Source organism: Passer domesticus, unplaced genomic scaffold, assembly GCF_036417665.1.
Source record: "Passer domesticus isolate bPasDom1 unplaced genomic scaffold, bPasDom1.hap1 HAP1_SCAFFOLD_349, whole genome shotgun sequence".
In the NCBI taxonomy this organism is placed as follows: domain Eukaryota; kingdom Metazoa; phylum Chordata; class Aves; order Passeriformes; family Passeridae; genus Passer; species Passer domesticus.
In genome coordinates this window covers 21,103-28,906 of record NW_026990128.1, presented here as the reverse complement: position 1 = coordinate 28,906, position 7,804 = coordinate 21,103, and the positions used below count along the sequence as shown (strand labels likewise).

At 43.3% G+C, this 7,804-nt stretch overlaps 1 long non-coding RNA gene across 2 annotated transcripts; it reads left to right on the top strand.

The window, feature by feature from the left end:
* The first annotated feature begins 6 nt into the window (after positions 1–6).
* On the top strand, positions 7–7,801 carry LOC135292420 (uncharacterized). 2 transcript variants are annotated; one of them, XR_010354769.1, is made up of 3 exons: positions 7–753; positions 1,770–1,854; positions 3,194–7,801. It is a non-coding gene; the product is annotated as an uncharacterized LOC135292420 (long non-coding RNA). The 2 variants fall into 2 exon arrangements; XR_010354768.1 differs by lacking the exon at positions 7–753 and having other exon boundaries at positions 1,219–1,854.
* The last annotated feature ends 3 nt before the right edge of the window (positions 7,802–7,804 follow it).

Sequence of the window (7,804 nt, the reverse complement as noted above, 5' to 3'; positions counted from 1 at the left end):
GTTTTTGGGGTTATTTTGGGGCAGTTTGGGGTCGGTTTTCAGGCTGATTTTGGGGTGATTTGGGGTCACTTTTTGGGCTATTTTGGGTCAGGTTTTGGGCTGATTTTGGGGCTATTTTGGGTCAGATTTTGGTCTGGTTTTGGGGCTATTTTTGGGATAATTTGGGGCTGATTTTTGGCTATTTGGGGTCAGGTTTTGGGCTGGTTTTTGGGCTGATTTTGGAGCAGTTTGGGGTCAGTTTTTGGGGTGGTTTTGGGCTATTTTGGGTCAGTTTTCGGGGCTATTTTTTAGATATTTTTTGGATAATTTGGGGCGGGTTTTGGGATAATTTTGGGCTGGTTTTGGGCTATTTGGGGTCAGTTTTTTGGGCTGATTTTGGGCTATTTTGGGGTCAGTTTTTGGGGTGATTTTGGGATATTTTTGGGCTGGTTTTGGGGCTATTTTTTAGATATTTTTTGGATAATTTCGGGCTGGTTTGGGGCTATTTGGGGTTGGGTTTTGGGTTGATTTTGGGCTATTTGGGGTCAATTCTTGGGCTGGTTTTGGGATAATTTTCAGCTGATTTCGGGCTGATTTTGGGGCAGTTTGGGGTCGGTTTTTGGGCTGATTTGGGGTGATTTTGGGCTGCCTTTGGCCGTTTGGAGCAGTGCAGCGCGCCGTGTCGCTGTTCTCGCTGAGCGACCCCGCCCTGAGCCCGGAGCTGCCCCCCGCCCCTCCCCCACCCCCGCGCGCCGCGCCCCTCCCCCCGCTCAGGTACCGAGGGGGGGGGGGGGATCCCAGATTGGGGGGAAAAAGGGAAATTTGGGGGGGAAATCCGGAATTTGGGGGGAAAAAAGGGAAATTTGGGTGGAAAAAGGGAAATTTGGGAGAAAAAGTTGTGAATTTTGGGGGGAAAAAGGGGAATTTTGGGGAGAAAATCCGAAATTTGGGGGGAAAAGGGGGAAATTTGGGGGGAAAAATTGTGAATTTTGGGGGGAAAATTCTGAAATTTGGGGGGGAAAAAGGGGAAATTTGGGGGGAAAAGGGAATTTTGGGGGGGAAAAGGGAAATTTGGGGGGAAAAATCCCAAATTTGGGTGGGAAAAAGGGAAATTTGGGGGGAAAATCCGAAATTCAGGGGGAAAAATAGAAATTTGGGTGGGAAAATCTGAAATTTGGGGGGAAAAATCCAAAATTTGGGGGGGGGGAAATTGTAAATTTTGGGGGAAAAATGGGAATTTTGGGGTGGAAAAGGGAAAAATGGGGGAAAAAATCCGAAATTGGGGGGGGGAAATTGTAAATTTTGGGGGGGGGGGGAAAGGAAAATTTGGGGAAAAAAATCCAAAATTTGGGGGGGAAAATTGTAAATTTTGGTGGGGAAGGGGAATTCTGGGGGGGAAAAATGGGAATTTTGGGGGTGGAAAAAGGGAAAATTGGGAGAAAAAAATGGGAATTTTGGGGGGAAAGGGAAATTTGGGGGGAAAAGGGGGAATTTTGGGGTGGAAAAAGGGGGATTTTGGGGGAAAATGGGAAAACTTGGGAGGAAAAAATCAAAATTTGGGGGGAAAACGGGAATTTTAGGGGTGGAAAAAGGGAAATTTGGGGGAAAAATGTGAATTTTGGGGGAAAAAATTGAGAATTTGGATCAAAAATCAGAAATTTTTAGGGGTTAAAAAAGTATTTTGGGGAAAATTGAATTTTTTTGGGATTGATTTTTCTGGGCCATTTTTGGGCTTTTTTCCCTGTTCATTTTTTCCCATTTTTGCCGTTTCCAACCCCAAATTGCCCCAGCCCCTCCCCGGCCCCCCTGGATCTGCCAGGAAAGGTTTCCCAGCTGGAGGCGATGCTGAAGCAGCTCCACAGCGACCTGGAGAAGGTGAGAGCGCCCAAAATGCCCTTTTCGCCCCCAAAATTCCCTTTTTCCCCCAAAATTCCCTCCAAAATGCAATTATTCCCTAAAAAAATGACTTTTTTTCCCAAAAAAAAGACTTTTTTCCCTAAAAAATGACTTTTTTACCTAAAAAAAGAGACTTTTTTTCCCTAAAAAAATGCCATTATTCCCTAAAAAAATACTTTTTTCCGCCAAAAAATGACTTTTTTCCCTAAAAAATGACTTTTTTACCCCCAAAAAATTACTTTTTCCCTTAAAAAAATGACTTTTTTCCCTTAAAAAGTTACTTTTTTCCCTCAAAAAAAGACTTTTTTCCCTAAAAAATGACTTTTTCCCTAAAAAAATGCAATTATTCCCTAAAAAAATGACTTTTTTCCCAAAAAAACCTTTTTCCCTAAAAAAACGACTTTTTCCCCAAAAAAAACTGAATTTTTCCCAAAAAAACCTAATTTTTCCCTAAAAAAACTTTTTCCCCTAAAAAATGACTTTTTTCTCTAAAAAAAAAGATTTTTTCCCCAAAAAAATGAAAATATTCCCTAAAAAGCGCCATTATTCCCTCAAAAAATGACTTTTTCCCTAAGAAAAATGCAATTATTCCCTACATATATGACATTTTTCCCTAAAAAAATGACTTTTTCCTTAAAAATTTTTTTCCTTAAAAAAAATTACTTTTTCTCCTAAAAAAATGAGTTTTTTCCCTTAAAAAAATGCCGTTTTTCCCTTAAAAAAAAGGCTTTTTTCCTTAAAAAAAATTACTTTTTCACCTAAAAAAAGATTTCTTTCCCTAAATATGACTTTTTTCCCTAAAAAAAAACCTTTTTTCCCCCAAAAAAAGTCATTACTCCCTAAACAAAATGACTTTTTCCCCCCCAAAAAATTACTTTATTCCCTAAAAAAATGACTTTTTCCCCTAAAAAATGACTTTTTTCCCTAAAATAATTATTTTTTTCCCTAAAAACACCTTTTTCCTCTAAAAAAACCTTTTTCCCCTAAAAAATGCCATTATTCTCGAAAAAATGACTTTTTTTCCCTAAAAAAAATCAAATTTTTTGCTAAAAAATCCCCATTTTTTGCCCAAAAATCCCCATTTTTTTCCCTAAAAATCCCCCAAATTTGGGATTTTCCCCTTAAAAACCCCAAATTAAATAAATTATTTTTTATCTTAAACAAACCCAAAAAATCAACCAAAAAAATGCATTTTTAACCTAAAAAATTCCATTTTTTTGCTAAAAAATTGTCGTTTTTTGCCCAAAAAATCCCCATTTTTTTTCCCCTAAAATTCCCCAAAATTTGGGATTTCTCCCCAAATTCCGTTTCCCCCCAGGAGAAGCAGGACAAGGTGTTCCTGCAGGCCGAGGTGGCCAACCTGCGGCAGAACAACCGGCGCCTGCAGCAGGAGTCGAGCTCGGCCGCGCGGCAGCTGCGGCGCTTCGCCCGCATCTTCTCGGGGGCGGCGGAGCACCACGAGCCCTGAGGAGATCCAACGGGATGGATCCCGTCAGGAACTTCTCCAGAACTTCTGAGCACCAGGAGACCCCACTGGGATCAACTGGGATGGAGAAATCCTCTGGAATTGTGGTGGAACCCATCAGGAACTTCTCCAGAGCTTCTGAGCACCACGAGCCCTGAGGAGATCCAACGGGATGGATCCCGTCAGGAACTTCTCCAGAGCTTCTGAGCACCATGAGCCCTGAGGAGATCCAACGGGATGGATCCCATCAGGAAGTTCTCCAGAACTTCTGAGCACCACGAACCCTGAGGAGATCCAACTGGGACTTACTGGGATCTACTGGGATGGAGAAATCCTCTGGAATTGTGGTGGATCCCATCAGGAACTTCTCCAGAACTTCTGAGCACCACGAGCCCTGAGGAGATCCAACGGGATGGATCCCATCAGGAACTTCTCCAGAACTTCTGAGCACCACGAGCCCTGAGGAGATCCACTGGGACTTAGTGGGATCTACTGGGATGGATCCCATCAGGAACTTCTCCAGAGCTTCTGAGCACCACGAGCCCTGAGGAGATCCAACGGGATGGAGAAATCCCCTGGAATTGTGGTGGATCCCATCAGGAACTTCTCCAGAACTTCTGAGCACCAGGAGATCTGACTTGGACTTACTGGGATGGAGAAATCCTCTGGAATTGTGGTGGGATGGATCCCATCAAGATGTTCTCAGGAGCTTCTGAGCACCAGGAACCCTCACTGGGATCTACTGGGATGGAGAAATCCTCTGGAACTGGGATGGATCCCATCAGGAACTTCTCCAGAGCTTCTGAGCACCAGGAGACCTGACTGGGACTTACTGGGACAGAGAAATCTCCTGGAATTGTGGTGGATCCCATCAGGATCTTCTCAGGAGCTTTGGAGTACCAGGAACCATGACTGGAACCCACTGGGACATAGAAATCCTCTGGAATTGTGGAACCCATCAGGATGTTCTCCAGAACTTCTGAGCACCAGGAACCCTCTCTGGGATCTACTGGGACTTACTGGGATGGAGAAATTTTCTGGAATTGTGGTGGATCCCATCAGGATCTTCTCGGGAGCTTCTGAGCACCAGGAGCTCAAACTGGGATCCACTGGGACAGAGAAATCTCCTGGAATTGTGGTGGATCCCATCAGGATCTTCTCGGGAGCTGCTGAGCACCACGAACCCTGAGGAGATCCAACTGGGACTTACTGGGATCTACTGGGATGGAGAAGTTCTCTGGAACTGGGATGGATCCATCAGGATCTTCTCCAGAACTTCTGAGCACCAGGAACCGTGACTGGGATCTACTGGGACTTACTGGGACAAAGAAATCCTCTGGAATTGTGGTGGATCCCATCAGGAACTTCTCGGGAGCTGCTGAGCACGAGGAACCACGAGAGGATCCAACTGGGACTCAATGGGACGAAGAAATCCACTGGAACTGGGATGGATCCCATCAGGATCTTCTCCAGAGCTTCTGAGCACCACGAACCCTGGGGAGATCCACTGGGATCTACTGGGACAGAGAAATCCTCTGGAATGGTGGTGGAACCCATCAGGATCTTCTCAGGAGCTTCTGAGCACCACGAACCGTGATGGGATCTACTGGGACTCAATGGGATCCAACTGGGACCTACTGGGACTTACTGGGATAGAGAAATCCTCTGGAATTGTGGTGGATCCCATCAGGATGTTCTCCAGAGCTTCTGAGCACCATGAACTGTGACTGAGATCTACTGGGACTTACTGGGATGGATCCCATCAGGATCTTCTCAGGAGCTTTGGAGCACCAGGAGACCCCATTGGGATCCACTGGGACCTACTGGGACGGAGAAATCCTCTGGAACTGGGATGGATCCCATCAGGAACTTCTCCAGAGCTTCTGAGCACCACAAACCCTGAGGAGATCCACTGGGATGGAGAAGTCCATTGGAACTGGGATGGATCCCATCAGGAACTTCTCAGGAGCTTTGGAGCACCAGCAGACTCCACCGGGATCCAGAATTTTCTTCCTGGGACGGAAAAATCAGATCTGAGACCTCCCCTGCAGAGCCAGAACATTCCAGAAGGATCCAGAACCTTCCAGAAGGATCCAGAACCTTCCATGGAATTCCAGAACCTTCCATACGGGACCAAGACCCTTCCTGAGGATCCAGAACGTTCCAAGGATCTCCAGAACCTTCCAGAAGCTTCCACAGGGAACCGAGATGCTTCCTGTGGGTCCAGAACATTCCATGGGGGTCCAAGACCCTCCTGGTGGGATCCAGAACATTCCTGAGGGACACAAGAACATCCCTGTGCTTCCAGAACTTTCCGTGGAATTCCAGAACCTTCCATATGGGACCAAGACCCTTCCTGAGGATCCAGAACCTTCCAAGGATCTCCAGAACGTTCTCCATGGATCCAAAACATTCCGTGGAATTCCAGAACCTTCCACGCGGACCCAGGAATTCCAAAACTCTTCCAGAACTTTCTGCGCTGATCCAGAACCTCCCCAGTGGGTCCCGGACTCCTCCTACAGGTCCAGAACTTTCCACGGGGTTCCAGAACCTTCCGTGCAGGACTCGGAACATTCCAGAAGCTTCCACAGCGATCCGAGGACCTCCCTAGGGATCCAGAACTTTCCAGAACATTCCAGAACTTTTCATGGAATTCCAGAACATTCCGCGGAATTCCAGAACCTTCCATGGGATTCCAGAAATCCCAGAATTCCAGAACTTCCCATGGGATTCCAGAACTTCCAGAACATTCTGCGGAATTTCAGAATTTCCAGAACGTTCCACAGAATTCCAGAACTTCCAGGTGCTTCCACGGGGATCCAGAACATTCCACAGAATTCCAGAACTTTCCATGGGATTCCAAAAATCCCAGAACTTTTCATGGAATTCCAGAACTTCCCATGGAATTCAAAACTTCCGGAACTTCTGGGGGATCCAAAACTTTCCAGAACTTACCGTGGAATTCCAGAACTTTCCAGACATTTCCAGGTGCTTCCAGAGGGATCCAGAAATTCCAGAACTTTCCCCGGAATTCAAAACTTCCAGAACTTTCCGGGGGGATCCAAAACCTTATAGAACTTACCATGGAATTTCAGAACTTTCCATGGAATTCCAGAACTTTCCGGACATTTCCAGGTGCTTCCAGAGGGATCCAGAAATTCCAGAACTTCCCACGGAATTCCGGAACTTTCCACGGAATTCCAGATCCTTCCAGAGGGTCCCAGGCCCCTCCCCCCCCCGGATGTCCAGGGAAAAGGGGGAGGGGCCTCTCCAAAGGCAATAAGAGCCCCTCCCCCCTCGTTAGGGGAGGGCTCCAATCTTTAATTAATAATAATAATAATTAATGAGGATGAATTAATTAATAATAATTAAGGAGCTTCCAGGCGTGGCAATCCAGGCACTTTGATCCCTAAAAATTCCTAAAAAATTCCCAAAAATTTCCTAAAAATCCTTAAAAATTCCCAAAATTCCTTAAAATTGCTAAAATTCCCTAAAAAATTCCTAAAAATTCCTTAAAAATTCCTAAAAATTCCTAAAAAATGCCCTAAAAATTCCCTAAAAAAATTCCTAAAATTTCCTTAAAAATTCCTTAAAAATTCCTAAAAAATCCCTAAAAATTTCCTAAAAAATTCCCTAAAAAATTCCTAAAATTTCCCTAAAAATTTCCTTAAAACTCCCCAAAAAAATCCCAAAAATTTCCTAAAAAATTCCTTAGAATTTCCTAAAATTTTCCTTTAAAAATCCTTAAAAATTCTTAAAATTTCCTAAAAATTTCCTTTAAAAATTCCTAAAATTCCCTTAAACAATCCCTAAAATTTCCTTAAAAATTCCTAAAATTTACTAAAAATTTCCTAAAATTCTTTAAAAATTCCTAAAATTTCCTTAAAAATTCCTAAAAATCCCTTAAAAATTCCCTAAAAATTCCTAAAATTTCCTTTAAAATTCCCTAAAAAATTCTTTTAAAAACTCCTAACATTTCCTAAAAAAAATCCTTAAAATTTCCTAAAAATTTCCTTAAAAATTCCTAAAAAATTCCTAAAATTTTCTAAAAAAATTGTAAAATTCCCAAAAAGTTTCCTTAAAAATTCTAAAAATTCCTAAAATTTCCTAAAAATTCCCTAAATTATTTCCTGGAGCGGCTCAGGGTTTGAAACCCCTCCCCCTTCCTTCCCCAAAATCCCCAAAAATTCCCCAAAATTCCCAAATTCCTGTTTATAAAACACTATATTTGTATAAATGGCACCGTTTTTATCCCAAATCCCAAATTTTTTTTTTCCCTTTTTTTTTTGCTGGTTTTGGGATGAGGGGAAAATTCCCAAAATTTCCCCAAAATGTCCCCAAAAAATCCCCAAAATTTGGGATTTTTCCTCCCCGTTCCCTCCTTTTTTGTCTTATTTAATCCCCTCCCCCCTCCCGTTCCCAGAAAATTTTGTGGGTAGGAATAAAAATTCCCAAAATTTTTGT